General features: G+C 42.4%; 1 protein-coding gene and 1 long non-coding RNA gene across 3 annotated transcripts in view; both read left to right on the top strand.

Annotated features, from left to right (window-relative positions):
* Positions 1-24,935, top strand: part of ATRNL1 (attractin like 1) — a 969,676-nt gene that overhangs the window by 773,380 nt on the left and 171,361 nt on the right. The window lies entirely within an intron of this gene.
* The window catches only part of LOC109324031, a 2,747-nt gene continuing 333 nt past the window's right edge, over positions 22,522-24,935 (top strand). The window contains exons 1-2 of the long non-coding RNA XR_002104833.1: positions 22,522-22,534; positions 22,964-22,967. This is a non-coding gene — a long non-coding RNA (uncharacterized LOC109324031). The remainder of the gene's footprint in view (positions 22,535-22,963; positions 22,968-24,935) is intronic.

Raw genomic sequence — 24,935 nt, 5'->3', positions numbered from 1 at the left:
CTGTGTCTGTGTCCAAATTGCTGATTCTCCAAATCAGCATCGTATCTTCAGATTTCGATTCGGCCAAATCGAATCGGGGACAGTGATCCAAATCAACTAATCAAATCACTGTCCCTGGTTCAGGCTGAATCCGAATTGAATAAGGCCCACTTTGCACACCCCTACCAGCTCTGAAGTTGGTTGAATGGAGCCCATACTGACCATACCTGTAAAGCATATAATGGGCAAACACACTGGTGGGAGCCTCTCTTTTCTTTTCTTTTTTTGGGTGGTCTTTAAAAAAACAAACAAAAAACAGGCAGTTGCTTCCCCAGGAGGGAACAAGCACAGGACCTGGAGGTACTACAATACCAGACTGACACTCTGAGAGGTCAGAACAAACTCCAACACCCTCTCTGGCACCAAAATTGTGACTCCACCACAAAGATAAGTTAGTGCAGCCAATCTAAATAAGATATAGTGCCAATTGTGCTCAGTTACCTTAAGCATCAGCTCTTTTTCAAGTCTTGGTGAGCCACTACATTGAATATATTTTGACTTCCACAACAAAGCAGTGCCTTTCTTTCCCATTTTCAATGGCTACTGTTTCTTTACCAGCCTTAAATGTCTGGCAGACATCATTAAATGTCTGCGTAGATGAAAGGCTCTGTTGTCCCTGTCTTGACAAAGGCTTTTGAGGTGCCACAAAACACATGCAGCCTATGTGAAAGGGTTCTCCATGCTACGTATTTGCAGCGCAAAGGCAAAATTAGCTACCAGGAACTCTTGCTATTTAAAAAAGATGCAGCAAAAAAACCCAACCAGGGCAGCGTATGTGGCTGCGGCATACTCCAAACTGGAACCTGGCCAACCAGAGCCACACTCCAGCTGCCATCCAGGCTCTGTGCACTCAGATCGCCACTGCTGCAGCCCCAGGACATCCTGAAGGCCCCAGGTATGGCTGCTGGGGCCAGGCCAGGTGCTGTACCCAGCCTTCTCTACTCCACCTGGGGTAATTTGCCGCATGCCAGACTGCACGTGCAGGGGCATTCCCCGGAGACAACTAGTAGTGGCACAACTATGCTGCTGCTGTTTGTCCCTGGAGAAACACATGTGCACATTCATCTGGATGCACCCCCTGAGTGAGTTGGACCAGGAAGTCCTGCACCTCCGCTGCATAACTTTTTGGAGGATCCTAGGACATGCGGCAAGAACAAATAACCAGTTCCAATCATGCGTGCAGAGTTAATTAGCACGTGAATCCTGCGTGGGCATATCTGAAGTACACAGGTATACTGAGCAGTGCTTGTCTGTCAGGGTCACTGTGGCTTGAAATGCTTTTGGCTGGGAGGGCTCAGCCCAGTGAAGAATATAATAAATCAAATTGGCTTTGGACTAATATGTATATTTTTTACTGAGTATAAGTAGGTATGGGAGTGCTGCTCAAAATGTGTTTATGGATTATCTGTACTGAAACTTGCGGCAGTTTGAAAAAAGATAAAATGCATCAATTCTGGCTGAAATCTACAGACCCCATTCCACCCCAGCCACTATTTTTTCCCTGCTGTAACGGTGGGAGGGGCACAAGTTCAAGATAGACCTCAGATAATTATAGATTCTATGCCTGAAAATTATAACGAATTAATAAATTTCCCATGTAGATTCTAATTATTGGGGGTCATTTTAAATTCAGGATTATCTTAGATTTGAATAAATATGCTACTTAAAATAATCTGACTTTGGTGTTTCTGCTGTGCGTGGTGCCATAACTATGACTGCATTTTTCTGTATTTTTCTTAACATTGTTTCGTTATGATGGCTATTTGAACTTCTTTTACGACCTACTATATACCAGTTTGGCTCAGGGCTGGCAGCTTCATCTTAACTTCATTTTCAGTGCATATTTGCCTATATTGAGCAGCATCATAAAAATAAAGATGTCCTTTTTTAGCCTGTTGTACTAACAGCAACTTTTGTATAATATCTGCTCTTGTTCACCATTAAACACAATTTCAGACTTTTAGAGAACGGGTGGGAGAATCAATATTTTCCCCTCCTGAGCTGTTTCAACTTGCATTGATGATAGAACTTTATTAGTGATCCCAACAAGGAATAATAGAGTAGCTGTGGAAAAAAAATTGATCTCTCCTAATTTGTATTTGCATAATGATGGTCTATAGAATCTCTTTTAGAATTAAATCTACCTTGTACAAAGAAAAATACAGAATTTATCATTCATGAAAGAAATTACTACAATGCTGTTAAAATAGGTAGATTCTATGTATAGAAAAGATATGTGCATCTTTAGTATTGCTTGCAGCAAAACCCCTGGGGAAGTTAATGTGGTATGTGACTAAATTGGCTAGGAGTAGAAATAGGAAAGTTACATAATAAAAAGGCAGGCCAGTTAAAAAGAAGAATTAAAGGAACAAAATCTGCTTTCTTTGTTATGCATACGTAGTCCATTACACAAACAGTGTATATGAAGTGTACTATTGATATTTGCCTATTTCAGACAAGTATACACAGCCGACCCTATTCCTGATATGTCTTTGCTTTCAAATGATATTATTGAATTTTTGCTGTTCCAGTGATGCAGGCCAAAATACTTTTATCTAAAAATGCTGACAACACTTCAGACTCTAGCATCACAAAGTTGACTTGCAATGTTATCTACAAGGACCACCTAACCTGTTCTATAGCTAAGAGCAGTTTAGATAGAATACAGAACAAGGTTTTCTGAAATATTAACATCCTTATGGCAACTTGTAACTTTCTGTTTTTTTAAAGAATGAATTCTATACACTAGGAATTTAGGACTGTAAAGGGCCTCCTAGGCCCTCTGGTCAAGTCCATTATATTTGTAGGCAAACAGTGGTCCAAAGAAGCTTAAAATCATCCACTCCAACTGCTTTCATACAGCACAGCAACAGAACCATAGAAAAATTAGGTTTGGAAGGGACATCAGGAAGTCATTTAGTCCACCTCCCTACTCACAGCAGGACTGTCCCCAACCAGATCATCCCAGCCAAGGCTTTGTCTAGCCAGGTCTTGAAAACCTCCATGGATGGAGATTTTGTAACCTTTCTGGGTAGCCTGTTCCAATGCTTCACCACCGTCCTAGTGTGAAGGCTTTTCCTAATATCAAACCTAAACCTCTCTTGCTATAACTTCAGAGGTTGTTGAAGGCTGTTATTAAATCCCCCCTCAGTCTTCTCTTCTCCAGATAAATAAGCCCAGTTCCCTCAACCTCTCCTCATAAATCATGTTCCCCAGTCCTACCACCTTTCTTTGCCCTCCGCTTGAATTTCTCCAATTTCTCCATATCTTTTCTGTAGTGGAGGGCCCAAAACAGTACCCTAGGGGCACTTACACAAGTTACATTTTTCATGTGATAACCCCCCTGAAAGCACTCTAAAGCCATGACATAATACACATTCATAGCTGTAGAGCACTTTTAAAATGGCTGATCAAGAAAAAAATTAACCCTTGTTCAATCAGCTATTAGCTGAAGGCATTCTAGAGCAGAGTATCTTAGGGAACTTCTGTTCAGCTTCCCTACAAGGGTTAAGTGTAGACAATTCTATCCACACCCCATAATCCTTGGTGGGGCAGTGAGCACCAGCCCACCTCACCCCACCCTTGGGGCTGTCACAAAGACGAGAAAATCTCATCTGTGTGCAGCAAAGGAGGGAGGGGCTGGGGAATGGGGTGGGGAAAGGTACGCCTGCTGGGGTCTTTGGGGAGTCAGCCTGGGGCTGTGAGATGAGGGAACTGCGTTCCGCCTCCCTTCCCCAGCTTCAGCTGCAGCAAAGCAAAGCTAGCAGCTGTGTGTTGCTGCTGTCAAGGGACTTGGGTGGGAGATGGGGGAAAGGAGCACCCCACCCCAACTTGGTGGACCCAGACCAGCTCCCCCCAGTACTCCAGCTGAGGTAGCTGGGGGACTTTGATGTGGGAGTGATCCCTTCCCCCACCCCTGCCTGAGCCTCTTGACAGGGGACAGCACACAGCTGCTGGCTCAATTTTGCCGTAACTGGAGCTGGGGCAGGGGTTGCAGGGCAGGACTGTGGAGAGAGGTGGTTGGGCATCCTCCTGGGAGGCTGCTGGAGTGCCCTTGCCTGCTGGCTGGGAACGATGTAGGCAGGCTCGAGGGGCCCCTCAACCCAACAGGCAAACACCTCTTGGGTTCAGTGGTGCTCTAACTTCTGGTCTCTTGTATAAAGTGCCATGAGTTCGAGCACCTCCCTGAGAAGCTGCATAAAGTGTAGGCACCCCAGCTGTGGCCTCACCAGTACTGAATAGAGGGGAAGATTCACTTCCCTCAGTCTGCTAGCAACACTCCTACTAATTCAGGAGTTAGTCCCCAGTTTCCTATTAGCCTTCTTCACAAAAAGGGCACACTGTTGGCTTATGTATAGTTTATTATCCACTGTAATCCCCAGTTCCTTTTTCTGCAGAGATGCTGCTTAGCCAGTCCGCCCCCAGCCTGTGCTGGTGCATGGGATTGTCCCATCCTAAGTGCAGAGCTTTGCACTTGTCCTTATTGAGGTTCATGGGCACATCCAGATGACTGTGCACATACATCTACCAGGGAGAAACAGCAGTGGCACATAGTTGTTGCTGGGACGCCCATGCACATGCACTCTGGTGCATGACAAGTTGCCCAGGTGGGGTAGGGGAGGCTGGGGCCAGCATCTGGGCTGGCTCCAGCAGCCTTACTTGGGGCTCTAGGGACTTCCTGGGGCTCTAGTGGCAAAGGTCCAGGCTTGTGGAGCCTGGCTGGCAGTCAGGCTGCTTTTTTGGTGCAACTTAAAAACCCACCATGCTACAAATTAGCAGCATGACAAACTCCTGCATGTGCAGCATGTGTAGTTTGCAGCACTGCAGACAGGTCTGAATTCATTCATTCATCTGAATACACCCAATGAGATTTTTTTTTGTCCAGTCCTTCAGTTTTGTCTTGGTGTCTCTAAATCCTAGCCCTACCCTCCATCATATGTACTACTCTCCCCAGCTTGATGTCATCCCCAAGCTTGCTGAGGGTGTACTCCATCCCATCTTCCAAGTCACTGATGAAGATATTGAACAAAATTGATCCTGGGACTGACCTCTGGGGCACTCTACTTGATCCTGGCTGCCATCTAGACATTAAGACACATTCCCATTCCTATTGAAGCTATGTTGAAGAGAATTCAGGATTCATTAGGTCAGAGAGGGCACATCTACATGTGTGCTTTAATGCACAGTAGCCTATTTTACTGCACATGAAAGTGTCATGCAAAAAAAAGTGAAAGTACGCTAATGTGCAATAAAATAGGCTACTACACATTAAGCATCACTTTAAAAGCATGTACTTTTGTTACTGCACATTAGGGCAGCCTAATGTGCATTTATTTAGTACTTTGTGTTGGCACTACTAAAAAGAGGGATGTGGGGAAACTTGAGAGAGTCCAGAAGAGAGCCACACACATGATAAGAGGTCAAGAAAACAGACCTTACGATGAGAGGCTGAGAGCTATGGGACTCTTCAGCATGGAAAAGCGCAGGCTCAGGGGTGATCTGATGGCCACCTATAAGTTTATCGGGGTGACCACCAGTATCTGGGGGAACGTCTGTTCACCAGAGCGCCCCAAGGGAAGATGAGGTCGAACGATCACAAACTCCTCCGTGACCATTTCAGGCCGGACATAAAGAAGAACTTCTTCACTGTCCGAGCCCCCAAGGTTTGGAATGGACTGCTGCCAGAGGTAGTTCAAGCACCTACCTTGAACGCCTTCAAGAGACATTTGGATGTCTATCTTGCTGGGATCCTATGACCCCTGCTGACTTCCTGCCCTTCGGGCAGGGGGCTGGACTTGAAGATCTTCCGAGGTCCCTTCCAGCCCTAATGTCTATGAAATCTATGATAAATGTAAAGTGCATTAGGAAAAGCTCATTAATGCACACGTAGATGCACCCAGGGAGAGGGTGTGCAATATTGCTATTTAGAGACCAGGGCACTTTCCTGGTTTCTGCTCCCTGCTCCCAGCACTGTTTGTGAATTTTACATTAAAAATACAATTGAGTCAAATGTTTTTTATGGATTTAAAGTATCCCAATATTACAGTGTGCTGTCTGATGGGAAGTAATCTATGATGGTCGCTGTATGGTGATACCTTGCAATCTGAGGTAGGGCAGGAGCAGAACACTAGGAACTTGATGACACGGAAAAGACTTGTCTGTCAGAAATTGTTCAGGTGTGATATCACTTTAAGGAATGCATTTCCACCCTAGTTAGACGAAGTTAAGGCTTGTCACAACTGTGATTTCTTACAAGAATTTGAACTCTTAGGCTTTTTGCCTAAGACAGAGTTTTCTTGCCTCAGTCTGCTTGCCTCTTATGTTTCCATAACTTTTTTATGCATATGCATCTTTTCTAATCTTTTTGTGACTTCGAGCTATTAAATGATGTTTTATCCCACTTTTCTATAAGAAAGCAGTCTTATAATTAAAACATCCTGTTCACAGACTTTGTTAACTAAAATGCTGACTCTATTTGCATTAATGAGCTTTGACTTCCTCTTACATTGCCACAAAAAACCCAAACTTTGATTCCAACATATCTCAAAAGTTGTCCAAGGTATCAGAAAAAACCTTTTGGTTTTCATAGAGTCATAGAATATAGGCTGGAAGGGACCTCGGAAAATCATCAGATCCAGCCCCCTGTTGAATCACAAATACTATTTGTGGTTGAATCACAAATACTATTAACTCTTGAATGAGACTTGCTTTCCATTGAAGCTAGGAACAGTAACCAAATATAGATTTTTTTTTTTTGAGCTACCAAACATTAAAGTCTCAGTAGTTCCTTTTCCAAGATACAGCTGGTCCTTAGGTGTTTTCCCTCAGCACTCAGGACTTTACATAAAGTCTAATTAGCCCTTTCTTTGTTGGGCCACCATTTTTGGTTCTGAAGTAGCATCATTTTGGGATACTTTTCAATTAACTGATCTTTTGTACTGTTTATAACCTAAGTACGATAGTTACTGGAGTATAAGATGAGGTTCTCCCTCTCCCCCAGTCAGCCTGGTGGGGCAAAAACCCCTTATCTTGCAATCATACATGAAACAGAGCGGGAAGCAGGCGGTGCTGTGGCTGTGGCTGACTCCGAGCCTGGGTCAAGGCCAGAGCCAGACCCACAGCAGCCTCCTGTACCCTCTCCATTTGCCCTCTGCAACTTCTGCCCTTCTCCCACCCCATCCACCCCTTCCCTCCCCATTACTGTCAGGTGCAGCTCAGCTCCAGCCCAGGCTATGTGCTCTCTGGGGCATGGAGCACATCGAGACTCCTTCCCCTGCCTGGCCAATCAGCAGCACCAACACTGCTGCAAGGCCAGGCAAGGGCTGAGTTTCCATGTGCTGTACTCTGTGATGGAGTAGCTCAACAACACCTGACAGGTGGAGTGGGGGGAAGAGGCAGAGACTGAGGAATTGGGAGGGAAGAGGCAGAGATTAGGGAGGAGCAGGGGGAAGGAACAGAGAATGGGGGAGGTTTGGGAGAAAGAGGCAGAGACTGGGGGGAATAGCAGAAGCTGGGGGACCTGGGGGTGGAGGTGGTAGAGTGGAGAAAGAAGGATGCAGGGAGAAGTGGGGAGGGCAAAGGGCAAGGGGCCCAGCCACTGCTTTTCCTGCTGTAGCAGTAGGGAGAGAGGGCTTCAAGACAGCCCTCCAAGATTTAATGTTAATATAAATGTTATATATATAAAATCTAATTCTTGAGTGGTGGTCCTATATTCAGAGTTGTCTTATATTCTAGTAACTATGGTAATGCACTCTAAGGAAAAGCATTAGCTTGTGCATGAAAATCTGTACTTTGCATTTAGCCTGGCTCAGTAGTGTAATAAGAATCAGAAAGATCAAAAACAGCATTTAAAGTACAAAACAAAACAATTTTTTATGTTAGCAACTTGGTTATTCAGTTCACACTTCAAAAAAAAGAAAAGAAAGAAAAGGAGTTCTAGAAATAACCAATTAACTGGGAAGAGAGGCAGGAAAAAGATGAAATTTGCATAAGAACATAATTTCTATATTTTTACTTAGTTAAGAGACTCTTAAACTTATTTTAGCTTGCAGTTAAAATATACAGAGCATTAATTACACTAACAATTTAACAAGTAATGCCAGTGTAGTGCTAATGACCTGCTGTTATATTTTTAACTAAGTTGGTCAATAGCTGTACTCAGTTTGCAGTTGTTTCCCTATGGAAAGCTCAGTTTGTTAGCTTTAGGATAGGATCAGTCAATGGATGCTTTTTTGCTAAGAGAAATGATCCACGGGAGCTCCCATGAGGAGGAAAGTCATGAGAAAGCACTGACAGCCTTTCATGCTAAAAAAACCAAACCAAGAAAGTGAGGATTTAACCTATTTTGAGGTGGCATTTCAAAGAATTTCCTGTTGAGCTTCTTTTTTTCTTGTTAAATCAATGTATATTATCAAAAGAAAGTTGAAAATTGATAGCAAAAGCTTTTAGTTGATAAGCAGCGCTTCTCTGCCGTGCCAGTTGAGGCATTAGAAGAATACATTCACAGAATAATTCTGTACGGAAACAGGACCTGATCTGTACGCACCATCGTGCCTATTACCACTGAGTCAATTAAACTGTTGGTAGTAGTAAGTTGTCTGCTCAGAAATATTTGTATGATTGAGCCCAAGTACATTTTGCCAGTTACTCATTGTGAATCTGATGACTAGCATAGCACCAGTGTGCAACTGGACAGGGTATCTTCACTTCCTCTTGACTTGAATCTGATTTGCAACCGCTGAGTACTTCTTTGGCGCAAGCCTTTTTTGTTCACGTATAAGCAGATTCTCAACACTTTTCATACAAAATAAGGCAAGCATAATAACATAAAACTAAATCCATTTTAGTAAGGCGTTATTGACTTGATTTTGCACGATATTACAGGAAAACACAAAAACTAAGCACTTAGGTAATTTTTACATGTGTAAGCACCACGACGCCGGGCAATTTGAAAAGCTGCCGCCGCTGTGTCACTTTAAGTTGTATAAGCAGCAAAACGGGCATCAGTGCTGAGAAAATCGTGGCAGCGTGCTTTTGAATTAAAACACATAGAAGGTGCTTTAGCTCAAAAGTGCACCGCCACCATTTTCTGCACGCTGGCGCACATTTCGCTGTTTATACAACTGCACATGGCGCAGTGCGATTATTCGAGTCTGCTCTGAAGCGGCAGATCTCCAGTGCATAATGGGATGAAAAGCTATGTGTATAAATGCCCATAATTTCTAAGCGTCTGTTGCAAATAAGTGGTGTTTTATTCATGTTACCGAGAACCCTCTTTACTTTAAGGCATGATCCAAAACTCATGTCAATGAAGGATGTTCATCTTAATGTCAGTAGGTTTTGGATCAACCCTTAAAGCACAGACATACTTTTAAACTCGTATGTAATTATATATAACACTTTTATGGATTCAGCATGGATTCACCAAGTGCAAGTCATGCATGACCAACCTGATTGCCTTCTATGATGGCCCTACTGACCCTGTGGATGCAGGGAAAACAGTGGACATACTATACCTTGACTTTAGCAAGGCTTTTGGTATCATCTCCAACAGCATTCTTGCAAACGAACTGAGGAAGTATGGATTGCATGAATAAACTGTAAGGTGGATAGAAATTTGACTGGTTTGTTGGGTTCAATGGGTAGTAATCAATGGCTCGATGTCTAGCTGGCAGCCGGTATCAAGTGGAGTGCCGCAGGGGTCAGTCCTGGGACTGGTGTTCAATATCTTCATTAATGATCTGGAAGATGGGATGGATTGCACCCTCAGCAATTTTGCAAATGACACCAAGCTGGGGGGAGTACTAGATACACTGGAGTGTAGGGCTAGGATTCAGAGTGACCGAGACAAATTGGAGGATTGGGCCAAAAAAAAAATCTCATGAGTTTCAACAAGGTCAAGTGGAAGGTCCTGCATTTAGAACAGAAGAATCCCATGAACTGCTGGGAACTGACTGACTAAGCAGCAGCTCTACAGAAAAGGACCTGGGGGTTTCATTGAACGATAAGTTGAACACGAGTCAACAGTGTGCCCTTGTTGCCAAGAAGACTAACGGCACACTGGGCTGCATTAATAGGGGTGTTGCAAGCAGATCAAGGGAAGTAATTCTTCCCTTCTTTTTGGCACAGGTGAGGCCACATGTGGAGTCCCATGTTCAGTTTTGGGCCTTTCACTATAGAAGGGATGTGGACAAGTTAGAGGGAGTCCAGCAGAGAGCAACAAAAATGGTTTGGGGACTGGGGCACATGGCTTATGAGGAGAGATGAAGGGAACTGGGCTTATTTAGTCTGGAGAAGAGAAGACCAAGAGGGAATTTGATAGCAGCCTTTAACTACCTGAAATGGGTTTCCAAAGAGGACGGAGCTGGACTGTTCTCAGTGGTGGCAGAACAAGGAAAAATGTTCTCAAGTTGCAGCAAGTGGGGTTTAGGTTGGATAGTAGCAAAAACTTTCTCACTAGGAGGGTGGTGAAGCACTGGAACAAATTACCTACAGAGGTGGTAGAATCTCCATCCTTGGAGGTTTTTAAGGGCTGGCTTGATAAAGCCCTGGCTGGGATGATCTAGGTGGGGATGACCCTGCTCTCAGCAGGAAATTGGACTAGATGACTTCTTGAGGTCCCTTCCAACCCTAACTTTCTATGATTCCACTTTAAAAAGTTAAAGTTAGTAATTCATTATATCAGAGTTCAGCGGGCTTTTGCTGGCACTGACCAGAGCTTCCCACCTGACTCTCACTGATGGCCAGAAGTCCCTGGCCTTCCTTTCCACTCTGAGCAGCCAGCTGCCAGATTCCCAACCCCTCTTCAGCAAGGGTAATCTCATATGGTGCAGACCAGGAGGCTGCACACCATAAGGGAGCACTGCAGAGTGGTAGGGTGGCATGGCACAGCCACATAAGACTGATTCCCTGTGCAGTCCACATCTGGTCTACAGACCATAGGTTGCCTAAGTCTGCACTGGAGATCCCTAACAGAGTCATCTACTGTTAGGATAAAAAGAACTTCCCTGTTCTTCCCCAGCTTCCTACCAGAAATTGGGCATAATTTTTTGGGTAGTACAGTTCTTGGTATCTCATATGAATGTTAACTGCCTGAAAGCTTTCAGAAGTGGGAAGGGGGAAGACAAGGACCACATACCTTTTTCACTTCACTTCGATACCAGACAGTAAGAGAAATAACATAAGCGCTGGAAGTGGCCAGCAACACAGGTGATGCTGTAAACTTTTTTTTAAGAGTGAGGTAATTGCTGGCACACAAAAGCTGGGAGCCCCCAGCAAGGATTTTGGGTGAGTCAGCTAGATGCAATGAGGCCCTTCTGTGTCTCACCGAGCACAGCAGACGGCACATAGAACAGTCTAATTCTACATCCACGTGGAATATTTTGAATAAAATGTGCTACTTGAGGTTTTGAATGTTAAATATTCTCCAAGCAATCAATGACAATTGAGTTATAGTCTGTTTTAAATTACTTACAGGAGAATGCAAATTTGCAGATATATTAGAGCAAATTTCTTTTTTCAAAAGCACTTGAGTTCTTAAAAATGCAGTACTAAAGTGAGTTATTATAACTAAGTTAACTGTGTGAAATTAAAGTGGATGATAAACAATCAGTTTTCTCTCTTCCAATGGGTTTCAACATCAGTCTTCATGACAATTAGTTTAAATGTGCACCTAAACCCTTTATAAATACTAGGCACTTTGTAAAGTGGCACTTGATAGCAATTTGTATTGACAGGCCCTTATTGAATATAATTTCTCAACAGGAACCAGTTAATCAATTAATTAATCATACCATAACTCAACTATATTTTTGTGTTGCTCCCTCATTTAGAAAATTAACTGTTAACATTGTTTCCAATTAATATATTTTAACCACTTTAGTTTTCATTGGTTGGATTTCTGAGCTTAGGCTAATTAAATAAGTGTTAAAGCTTTCTGAATTAGTAGCAAAATTGAAAATTAAATATGCTAAATTGCAAAACACAGCATATCCCATGCTCCGGTACATTTGCTACTGTATGAAATTATTTGAGCACTCTTTGCTCAAATCATCTTAAGTTCCCGTTTGAAAACCCCAAAAGACACATGGAAAAACAATGAAGATTCTAGTTAACTCTCAAGTAACTCTTGAGTTGTTCATCATTTATTAAAAATACAGTCCTCAAAGACACCATAAATGTATCTGTTTATTGGGTAGTAACAAACAGGGGCAAAGGTTTCTTCACCTTTATAATACCGTTTCTTTCTTAAAAACAAAGGGTATCTGGTGATGCGATGTCCCAGCCCCAGAGTCAGGTGGACTTCCATAAGTCTTTCTGGGTCGAACCACATTGGGGCCAAAATGACTGCACCTCTGTTTAAGGCTCTGCTTTTACGCATCGGATTGCTTTTTGAGCCTACTTTATGTATTTTGATTTGCCTTGACATAAATGTACCGTTTTAAAACAATTCCATAAAATGAACTCTCCCTCTTGCTCCATAAATATCCATGTGGTTCCTGGCATGGAGCCCTACTTTGACAGTATAAAGCCAGTATTCCTGCTACATATTTGTGGAATCACCATTCCCATTTCTACTTGAATAAATATTGGTAAAAAAGGAGAACCTACAAAAATGCCAAGTAATCATCCAGTACTAACATAAACATATTCACTAATTCAAATACATGGGCAAATGTTTTGAAATACAAATGAGGGACCATTTTGTTTTGTGCTGTGAAATTCTCTTATATTTTAATTTCTAATTTAGTGTAGCAGAGCTGCCAGTCATTCTGGGATCTGTGATTTTTTGATTTTTTTTTTTTATTATTATTATTTTTGCTTTGCCAAGTAGCAATTTCAATAGAATAGAAGATCCTTTAGAGTTCTGCTAATAGAAAGAGGTGATTCAATTTGGGATACACTGTAGCTTTACAAGGATGCAAAAGATTTGGTTGAGGTTATTTTGTTCATTTGTTTATTTTTGAATGATGGAATCAGTTTTTATGATAATTTCTAAAAATGTAAGATTCAATGGTACACGCAGAACACCAGATTGTGGCCAGACTGTACCTGGGTGGGTGCACAGGGAATATTATTAACCTGCCTTGTGAGGTGAAACTGCTGCTTACATAGCCCAAAATCGGAAGGGGAATCTAATTGGCCATTGTATTCACTGTAACTTCTTGCTGCTCTTTATTAGAGTTGTCATTGGCATTGAGCATCTGTGATTTTTGGATTTTTTTTCCCCCTAATGTGTAAATTTTAATTATAAAATGTGCAATAAAAAGTGAATCTCCTATGTCTTCCATGAATCAGGGCTGCCAGGAACTTTGCCACGGCACCACTTCAGGGCTTCTAATGCTTAAAAATAAAATAGTGACAAAACAATCCCAGAAGCAAATTCACCTGACAGATTTAATCCCTTCCCCGGCTTAGCCTGGCTCATTTTCAAATGTTCCCCTTCTCCTGTCAATAAAGGCCAAGTTCTCCTTGTCTGCCAATTATTTTCCCAAGTAATTGTCCCTTGATACTGATCCACTCGCATATATTATATGTAAGCCTTTTGTCTTCTTCAGTTCTCAATTGGAGTAAGATCATATGAAAGGTCAATTGAAAATATAGTCCTGATAACACGGTACTGCTGCTATAAAATGATGTAGTTAAAATGATATAATAAAATAATTATTTACAGCATAGTGTATAGTTCAAAGAAAGTATCTTAAGTTAGAAATTATTTTGTAAGGTCTATAATTGATCTTGCTTCATGGTGCCATTAAGGTATAAGTTTTATTATAAGCAAAAGTTTTCTGTTTTTTTTTCCCTGCAGCACAATAAAAAACTTGCTTTTTCCAATTGTCCTAAATCCCAAGCAGAAATTACCTGCAAAATAGGACCAGTTCGGGGTATAATCTCTTACTGCTCAAACAAATTTATAAGAACCAGGGGCTAGATTAAAACAAACAAAAAAAAGGCTGGAAGTCAGATGCTAACTTGTTGCCACTTGGACCCTGCAACAGAATCCAGACCCGTCGTACCTGTGCCACGTAGAGGATTGGTGCCTCAGAGTGGGATCCACAACAGCTGACTCCCCGAAGTAGAGCCCTACCTAAGGTCAGCACACTCATCTTGCAGCCATCTAGAGCAACTCAGTAACAAATTCTGAGGATAAGTTGTGCCTTGATCCTGCCTGAAGGAAAAGCAGATGCTGTTTGTGCATCCAGTTTATGTAACAGCCTAATGGTTAGAGTACAGGTTTCCCTTGCTTTATGCAGGTTCTGTATGTGCGAAGTTGCTCTTATGCAATCTTTTTTATACCAGAAATTTGTTATATGCTAGGTAAATTCCCTCTTATGCGATCGGTGTGGTGGAAGCTGCAGTCACCTGCTCTGTGTGGTGCATTGTGGGGGTGACGAGCACCAAAATATAGTCTCCTGTGTGGATCTGTACTCCTCACTCAGCGTCTGTGACGTGTTTCTGTAGTTGCCATCCCCATTATGGCTTCTAAGCATCCCGCTAGCTTATCTCCTACTGTCTGCTGTTGGTGAGTACCAACATTGTCTTGTAACAGTGGTAGAAATGGGTCTGGGCGTCAGTACAGTTGAAGTATTGGAACATATCCCTATTTGGTACATTGTAAAGTGGGCTCCCTTTATGTGAATTTGAGTTACGCGCCGTTTTCGAGGAACACACGTACCGCATAAAGCAAAGGAAACCTGTACTCACAAAGTGTGATATGGTGTTCGGTTCCCTCCTCTGCCCGAGTCAGTAGACTAGAAAGAGCACGAGAGGGAATATATGTTTTTGATAAACAGTATTTGTATAAAGTCCAGGAAATATCCTGGGTTGGGGACCAGAACCTGGGCCCTTTCTCCCCTAATGAACGTCCTAACCATTAGGTTACGCTCATGCTTTTTTTCTGGATCAGTCCGTGTTGACTTCTTTTTCTCATCATGGCAAAGCCTCAACAGGCAAATAGAAAATACCTCCACCCAGAATCACCTACAGCCTGGTAAGTAGGGTACTGTTGTCAGAAGGGAAAAGTGGTTTTGCATTTCCTCTGGCAGGAGGAGGTATTGAATCTGGGTTTTCCACTTCTTGGGTGAGTTCTTTAAAAACTAGGCTATCATGTAAATGAGTACCACAACTTCTTCCTCCTGTTGCTGCCACAATTTAAAGGAAAGAGGCAGCCACAACTGCATGCAGAGGGCAGCTAGTTTCTGTTGGCGTATGAAAGACATGCTCAGAGAATGGGTATTGGCTTGAGCTCCTCAGGGGAGTTTGGGCAGAGGAGCACCTTGTTTTTGAGTGTCTATCAGGCTTAGGTGTGATCTGGGCACAGAGCTGCTCAGACCTGTCAAGACTGCAGCGCTTTTGTTTATGTGCAGAAATACAACCAGGCAGCACTCGGGGAATTCAGAGGTGAGCAGCTGCATCGGCTAGGGTGTTTAAGCAGGGGGTTGCAGGTTTTCTATTTTTATTTGCCTAACTCTGCCCAAGTCCTTTTGGATCTGATCCTGATTGAACTTTCCAAGAGACTTAATGAAGCTTAGAGAGGGATATGGAGGAAACAACTTCTTAATTGGTTTAAAGAGGATTGGCTTTTCCTGTATGCAGCATTTAGCAGGGAATAGCATCCCTTTTCCCCCATCCAGTAAGAGCGATAATGTCATGATATAACCAAGGACCCTGAGTAATCAAAGTACCCCAATCTTTTCATCATACAGAATTTTGGAGAACTAGATTGTGGATTTAAGCATAACCCTGAGTAAGGGGGAGCATGTTACTTGCACTATATTAATTGTCTCTGAGGCACCAATCCCTCCCTATTTTCCCTTGCTATGGGGAGGCCATGTCTACATGAGACACTTAATATGGAGAAGACTAATTTTACTGCACATTAGCACAATGGGCAAAACCCATGCTAATGCAGTAATGCACACTAGATGCAGTGTAATGTGCATTAACATCACCAAAAACCAGTTCTTCTGCACTAATGCACAATAGGGCTGATTACGGCGGATTAAGTTAGTACCAGTAATTACAGGTACTAAATCTAATGCGCCGTAGTTATGCAACATTAATGAATGTGTAGATATGCCCAGAATGTAGTAGTTTGCTATTGAGCTATTCCAGCATAAAATGTTGATACGTACCACCTGAGCTGATTTGCCCAATACCGCCCCCGTTGTTTTGAAGAAGAAACGGACACACCATGAGCTTATCCCTGTCAACCGTGACATAAGGACCAGTAGCCCGCACCCAGCTATGAACTAGACCCCCAGGGAGAGTGTATGGTCTAACTCGCGACTAATATCTGGAAGCAGGGAAAAAACTATTGGTATAAATTAGTTTTGCTGCACAATTCTTCCAAGCAGTATGTTACATAAAAGAAAACTTGGTTGCAATGGATACGAGGGTACTTGATTGGAACACTCAATTTTACTATAATGGTACAATCTAAAATGCTTATGATCACTCCTTGGTTCTCCTCTACTCTTCCAAAATTGTTCATAAAAAGAACAATCTTTAAAAATGGGACATTTCAGACAGCTTAATGATTCTGTGGCAGTGTAAGATAACCCATATCTAAAAGTCGCCTTAGCTACTGTACTGAACAAGTGAAGAGGACCCAGCGTTGCTCTTTAACAGCCGAGACAGACATGAAAAGAGAGCTTCTTTAGCCATTAAAAGAATTTTGTGGCTAGAGAGAGAGAGATAGTAACAAATGCCTATAATTTCTGAAAAGAATGCTGAGGTGAGAAAGGGGTTAACCTATTTTTAAAGTTCATCTCATTCCCTATTTCCTGATCAGTTAAAATCTTGGCATTGTGAATTTGCTCTTTTAGCTTGATATCATGAAGCACACTTTTTTTTTCTTTTGATATTTTATCAATGCTCATCCAGTGTTTCACATGTAATTTGAATTTCTTATCCAGCTAAGCTCGTTTGAAGACTTTTTCTGCACAAAGTTTTCATGTACCTCATTGCCTGCCTCTAAGCCACCAGCTCTGGTAGCATAGTTCTTTGCTGAAATATGTACCCTGCCATACCCAACCTCTCTGAATACTTGACATGCTCTATTTATAACTGTAATTTATTAATGGGGAGTTCTTTTAAGTCCACTGCAGTCATTTTTCACCATAATTTTAATACTGAACCAAATCTTCCTGTCCATTCCTTGACAAAAGCATGCTAAATGGTAAGAGCAAGGGGAACAAATATTTCTGTAGACATGTGAGTTTTGCCCTTTCCCCTGCAGAAGGAACAGTCCCTAGAAAGAGTTTGATGTTCAAATTTCTGTGCGCATGTTGTTTCAGTCCTCTCTCCACATCCTCTTCACTTCCTGTTAGCACAGCTCTGATGAAAACCCGTTGGCAGTAGTTGCCTCTGGAGATACTTTTAAAGGGACTGCACATTGGTGTGGGGCTTTTCTCGTAGGTTAATACAGCTCTTGTTTGAGCAAGTGAAGAGAATCTGCTGCTGAGCAAACAGAGTCTTTAGTTTGGAGCATTGACGACATGTAGGGAGTGCACGTGGGTGCACGTGCACCCAGTAAGCTTGGCAGTGCACCCACTGCAAAAAACACCACCGATGCTGCCGGCAGCACCTGCAGATGGTCGCCACTCCCCATCTCCTCCCCTCCCCACTATCGACACCGCCAGCGATGTCTGCAGGTGGTCCCTACCGCCGCTGCTGCACAACACCACTGCAATCACCTGCAGGAGCTCCCAATTCCTAGCCTCCATGCCCCTGCTGCTGACATTGCCACTGACATCTACAGGTGATCGCCAGGCCTGCCCAGCCTCCAGGGACACATGGCATTCATGGTTTGGAGAAGATGATGCATGTTACCTTGTCCCTTGCCCCCCCCTCTCTTTACTCATGAGTTCAGTAAGGGGGGCGGGAGGGGCAAAGGACCAAGGGACCGTGCTATACAAAATCTCGAAGGAGGAGGCCATGCTGTTTTCTGTTCATCTCTCTTGAGGCAGTGAGTACACAAGGAGGGGAGGGGAAGATCTATACAGATGGGATCGTATGCAGGAAGGGAGAAGTTTCTCCTTACAGATAAACTAGAGGGACATCCAGAAAGGGTAAAATCTGATTAGAACGGTGGTCCAACTGTGTGGATGGAAAAGTAGGTCAGACTATGTCTACATGTCACAATATGGTTGAACTATCTGTTTACAGGAAGCAACATAGCGAGAAGCAGGGTCAGGTAGACCAGGTAAATCTCCATGGTACTGCTTCCACTACCCAAGCAAGTTTGCTGAAAGCTAGCATGCACCTATATAAAATTCCCTTCTGCAGTGCAGCTCTGCCCTTTATAAACCATGGCCAAATTCTGTCTTCCGATATATATCTGCCTTTAAAAGCAATGGATGCATACAAAGACAGAATTTAGTTTGCTGTGGGCGCATCCACGCAGGTATATAATGTGAAGCAATAAACTCCAGTGCATATTGCGCTGGAGATTTTGCTCCCAGGCACATTATTTGAATGTGCCCCTGGGACCACAGCATGTTGAACCAGGTCAGAGCAGCCTTGGCTGGCAAGAGGTCCAGGGGGTCAGCCTGCCAGCCCGGGGCTGCCTCCTTTCAGCTCTACACGCTACAGAGGGGCTGGCTGGGGCATGAGGGAGCTCATAGCCAGATTATAGATTATAGCCAGAAGGCAGCCCCCACACTGAAGTATCCTTGTATCCCAGCCAGCTAGCACGGTAGCTACGCGTGCAGTGCTGCAGAGTAAAAAAAAAAAACTCTGTAGCAGTATAGGACTTGTATTTACAAGTACTACCCTGCTGCAGAGTTCATGAGTTTACTCCAGCCTAAAAGGGAAAGGTGTAAATGCTCAACATTTACTGCAGGGCTAATTAGTCAACTCTTCAGTAAATGTCTTGTATAGATGCACCCTATGTAACCAGAATAAGGAGAGCAATAAGGGTTGTGTTCAGTACATCTTTCATGCCTCTAACATAACAGATTACAGCCTACCTGAGTCCTTACCCAATTACTAGTTACTAGACATAACTCCCCACTGGAAAACCATTGGCGATACACATTTCTCTTACCATTTTTTTTTGTGACACACTGTAGAGTTCTTTCCTAATATTGGAGGGTATCCGTGATGTGCAGGATAGGTTAAGTGCTACAGAAATGATGGCAGAAACACAAGAACATGTCCATGAATTATGAATGCCTTCTATTTACTAGAATATTGGAAATGGCTATAGAAGCTCACATAGCCCGGTACCATCCCTTCCCCACACAAATGTAGCAAGGTGAAAAGTAGAGAAGTACTAGGAACAGGGAATCAGATAGTGAAAAAGAATCTCCTTTATCAAAGCCTATAGCTAAAGATGTCTGCTTTGGAAAAATGACAGCTCAAATATGGTGGTACGGAAGAAATCATGTTCAGTCCTTAGCCCAAAAGGTTTTAACTGAAGAGCAGTGTAGTTTGCAAGAAGCAGGTGAGTTCCCTCATCCAGGTCACCGTAAGGAGGAACCATGCTCTGTAAAGAAGGATATACTGGCTATTTTCAGTGATAAAACAGGAAAAGAGTGTGAATTTACAAGCAGGTGCTCAAGAGAATGGATACATAAAATAGAAAAGAAATGAGGGCTTTCATACAGAGACGTGTGGAAGAAGAAAGCTAACTTGGAACATCGCTCAGGCCTAAACTTACAATGGTTAGAAAGTCTATTAGAAACCAATCTGATACCCAGGGACGGCTGAATGAAAGCCCAGATGTATGTCTTCCCACCCATGGCTGGCTCTGTGCTGCTTGGCCGAGGGGCAGACTGTAGAGCCGGTGCTGCTTTTTTAATGGGGATTCTTTTTATGTTAGGTCAAGGGCTTCTGTCCCTTTTTTCTGAAGTTGGAGGCCAGGGTTTGGCCCTTCAATTTTCACTTGGCTTTGATGGAAAATAGGTTTTCTTCCAAAGCCCTACGTGAGCTATTATTCATTTCCCTTCTTTCACATGGTTTAACCATAACCCTGTCAGGCTCCAGGACTATTTTGCTGTTCTTCTTTTGAAGTTTTGTTTTTTGACCTTTTGTTGACATATTGATGTAATTAATGTAGTATAATTAAATCCCACAGCTGAGAAAAAACTACAGTGTTTTGTTTGCTTGTGTTAGGGCAAATTATCTTTAAATAAAGTCACTTTTCTAGATTTCTGTGCATTTACTCATCTGCCTATATGCAGTAAATAAAGCCATCCTTGCTCCTAAAAGACAGCGTTTTCCTAGTGTTGTAGATACTCCCAAGCAGCTATAATAAACCAATGTCCTCTTTCTCGCCTGTACACCCCCATTCAGAAACTAGCAACAAAGAACAAAGTATACCGTGCCTCTCAGCAGTTGTACTTTTAAAATAAGTTAGAACTCTAAACCCTTCACATGTAACTTATTTTCGAAATATTTTTGAAAGTTATTGTTTTATGAGAAAAGCGTATGTGTAAATTAAAAGCTTTTCTTTTATCTGAAATGTAAATCTCATATAGTTGTCCTGTTTTATAAATCAGTCGGTTTTTTTGCCAACATATTTTGCACCATCTCTTTCTACAAATATGACAGCACTCTTTTTTTAAAAAGAAATCGACAGTTCTCTTTTTCAAGGTAATTCTGGTGGAAGACAATGCTCGAGTGAAATCATGTTTGTTTTCAGGGTCCTTTTTATTTGTAAAATGCATTCCGTGCTCACCAGATTATCTTGACTTTCTAAGTCAGCTTGCCCTCCATCTAAAAAGAAACTTCAGTGTAAGGAGTGGTTAATAACAAAAAATCGTATTGTTAGTTAGATTAGCCTTCCTCGCTGGGCACCTATTGTAAGACTTTTAATTTTTTTTTTTTTTTTTTGCAGCCTTTCTTTTTTTTTAAATCAGCATTTCTCTTAAATCACTATGACACCATATGTGTAAAGTTTGGGAGTCGACAGCACGGGAATGAACATTATAGAAAAGGAAAAAGTTTGAGCTGTAAAAGGCATGGAGGTAGTAAGAGATCTTTCAAATAGCATATGCTATTCTCTGTGCAGGGCAAAATATTGAATAGCAAGAATGGAGAAACATCTAGCTGTAGAAAAGCTAGATAGTGATGAAGAATCCAACATGCTATATGGGTGCTATTTGAGGATTATTGCTAGATTTCTTAGTCACTGCCCATCAGTTGAAGATTAGTCTGTGACCTACTTGGATGCTAAGCAGAACTATGTCCATGGCGTAGCATCTATTCTTGAAGTGGAGACATTAAATTCAGCTGCAGTATGTAATCTAGTGAGTCAACGCAGTATATTTGTTCATCTCAGATAAAACCAAGCAATGTAATCTGACTGCAACTAAGATCTATGCCCCTATTCCCACAACAGCAGATGAGAATATAAAAGCTTTTTATGGCCAGTATACTTAATTGGATTATTGTAAAATCTTTATATCAATCAACAAGCAACAGTCTGTCTCCTCAAACACATAATAAATGGGTCAAAGCGTTAGTCAACTTTCCAAAGTCTTACTGTGAAATATTAGTGGGGCCTGTCCAGTATTAGAACAATTCTTAATCGGGTTGTATTTGAACAACAGGATATTTCTGCGGTTAAATTACTTGGCTCAAATAGAATATGAGGGCTATAATTGCAAACCTTTCGGTAATAGGTCTGAAGCCATCTTGATGTTGGTAATCATATTTCTCTGGCATTCTCTCTCCAGATTTTTTAACAGTTATGCTGCGATGGCAATGTGAATTTAGCTGAATGGCATGAGTATAGAAAGCAGTTTAGCGTCAGGAAGTTTAGAAACACAAGCTATGCAAATACTGTGGTTTTTCCTCTGTGGCCTACTACATCGTGTAGAAAAAGTAATTAAAGCTTATTCCCACTGCAACTTTTAAATAAACATGACAACAGGCAAATGTCTTATCCCTGAAAATGCTAACGTGGAAGCGGGGGCCCAGGAGCTAGTCCATTACTTCAATTATCAGGGATTCATGATGAGGAAGAACAGCAGTAGCTTTCAGGAAATATGCAGGAGTCTGGCAATTGCTTGATCAGTTCTGACAGTCGCTGCCAAGTATCAGGTCCCATCAGGTGTCATTGCTAAGAGAAAAGCTTGAAACAGGTGGATTACTTTACTTACCTCGGCTCCCTCCTGGAAATACAAGGCAGCTCTCGGGAGATCTAAAGGGCCAGCAATTGCTTGATTAGGTATGACATCACTGGCAAATATCACAAGGCAGCAAGTAATCACAGTAGAACCAGAGAGAGAGAGAACATAGAGCAGATGGATTGTTTCAATTATTTGGGCCCCTTGATGAATAAGAACTGCAACTGCCATCAGCAGATCCTATAGCAGGCTAGTAATAACTGCAAGACTATGACATCACTTAAAAATCTGGTATGGCTTAAGTATTTCAACAGCTGGAAAAAAGCGTAGATTTTTCTTAGCATTGACTTGACTCCCAGCTAACTTTAGCATTAAGAACTGTTTGAGAGAACGCTTGGCTCGCCTTCACCCTCTGTGATGTTTCACAATGCATTTCTACCATCACAGAGAAAACAGTACGTTGGCACTTAGCTCGGTATCAGTACAGTTGTCTGTGCAATTGGCAATTTGTAGAAAGATTCAGAGGGAAAGCCAGGTGTCAGGGAAGAGTAACAGTTTAGGTGTGTTTATGAATGGTTTTGGAAAGGGCTTAATACCAGCACATGATCCTAGTTTCATAAAGCATTAGATCCCCAAACTGCCAGACCTCAAAGTTTGTTGGATAAAGATGAGACAACACTTGATAGATTTGCCTTCAGTCTTTCTCTCAGTTGCAGATAAAACCAACAACCCGCTGTAGTTTCTCTTTCCACATTTGCTTTGTGTAATAAATTGTGTGTAACCGTGTTTTACAAGAAAACACGTACGAGATCACAATTCCCTTTTTAGTAAAAAAAAAAAAAAAAAAGTCTTGTTTATTGACATTTGTATACAGAAATACAGCTTAGATATAGAGAGCTGAACAGAGCACTAAAAAGAACAAATAAATATTAAATCCGATAGCTATTATTTTGCCAATCAAATGCCATCTGTCTGGATTTTCTTTTATCAGGTTTAAACCCAGAGATCAGCCTCAGTTAGTCCTAAGAGGCAGAATGAATGTTCAGTAGGGAGCTTTTACTTTAGATAATGTATTTTGGTTATTAACTTATGTTAAAATGTTTGATTGCAGGATTCAGATATGTCAGGAGTGACTTTTAATTATCCTTAGCATTGAATGCACAAAGAAATATTGTTTGAAATAAAAAGTTATTTACAGTTATTCAACCTGTGCCATCCTGTTAAATTTGTTATAAGACAGGTAAAATGTGCTCCCCCACCACCCAGCCAAAGCCCAAGTTCCTCCTGCTTCCTCACATTGGAAAATTGGAAATGACTCCATGAGCAAGCTAGGTGCAGCTTCATTATATTGCCTCCAAGGACTGTGAAAGCCAGGGTTAATAGCAAAGGTTTTGTTAAGGTTGTAGTAGAGAAGTTGTGCATTCTGTGTCTTTGAACTCACTTAAATGGGGGCAATTATTGCTTTATATTCCAAAAAAGAATAATCCTTCTTGGCATCCTGTATATTTCCTATTACTGGGAAGCAGCTTTTAATTTTAAATCAAAAAATGACTTTTTGATAAAAATGGATTCCTCAAGAGACTGAACAGGGAAAGTGGAATCTGTCACCCATTTGCTATGTTGGTATGGAGTCAAGAATGGAAAGTCATTACTATCTAATGGTAAAAGATTTGGTCATCTCAGTATGATTCTTAGTAATATCTTTTCATGCTGCAGGAAGGCCCCACAGCACCAAATAGTCACTTGAGACATAATGACATCTACACTGGAAGAGTGGCAATGAAAGGGTGAATGGACATGACTGAGGATGCAAACATTATGAGTAAAGCCTCTAAATTTTGGTTGGTTTTACAAATCAAGAGACTTAATTATTTTTAAGGTTACTATTATTTTCTGCCCTGTTTTGTGATACTAGGGTGCACTGGGATCACATTTCTTGCTTCTGGCTCTCATGATTACAAAGAGGGCTTTCTTCTTTACTTCAGGAGCTGGAGCTTTAAGGAAGAAAATACTGCCAATTATTTCAAGCCTTGTGATAAAATAAGAGTTAAGAATGTGGCCTAATTCCAGAGAAGCTTAAAAATAGGAACCCAGAAGCTCAAAACCCCTCAAAATAAGTAACAATAATACAGTGTGTATTAATTTTAAGAATCTTATTATTTTGGGGGCAGAGGTCAACCCTTATTTCCAGAGTTGGTGGACGCAGCGGCTGGGAAGTGGCGGCAGCAGTGGTGGGTGGGCACGCGGGAAGGAGAGTAGGGAAGCGACAGGGGAAGTGGTGGCAGTGGCAAGTGGGGCATGGGGCCCACGCCGGTGCCCCGGAGTGGCTGAGGACCCAGTGTGGGGCAGCAGGAGCATGGAGCCTGGGCACAGGGTCTGACTGGCTCCATCACGAGGCTTGCATGTAGTGTGCCCTAGCGGCACACCTCTGGGGGCAGTCATGCATGATAGAACCAGCAGCACAGCCCTGCTATGTGCAGGGCCAGCTCCACTGTTTTCCCTGCCGCCTCGGCTGAGCCCTGTGATCTGCACCACTGCCTTCATCAGGTGGGGCTTGGTGGGGTAGGCCCTGCGCGCTCCTGCTACCTGCAGCCAGGGACTAGGGTGGGAGCGCAGGGAGCTGTGCACTATGGGGCCAGATGGGGCTGGCCCCATTCACTGCCCCCAGAGGCAGCTCCAGGGACTGGCACACTCCAGGGATTCTGAGGACATACCCACCCCTACACACATACACCCACAGCCTCCCACACACCCTGCCCCCACCATTCCCTGAAACATACCCTCCTACACACACACCTCCACCCCACCCACCCTAACCCC

Source organism: Crocodylus porosus, unplaced genomic scaffold (assembly GCF_001723895.1).
Source record: "Crocodylus porosus isolate Cpor-Errol unplaced genomic scaffold, CroPor_comp1, whole genome shotgun sequence".
NCBI classification, from domain to species: Eukaryota; Metazoa; Chordata; order Crocodylia; family Crocodylidae; genus Crocodylus; species Crocodylus porosus.
Note: the sequence above shows the minus strand (reverse complement) of the source record. Positions and strands in the feature narration are given on the sequence as shown.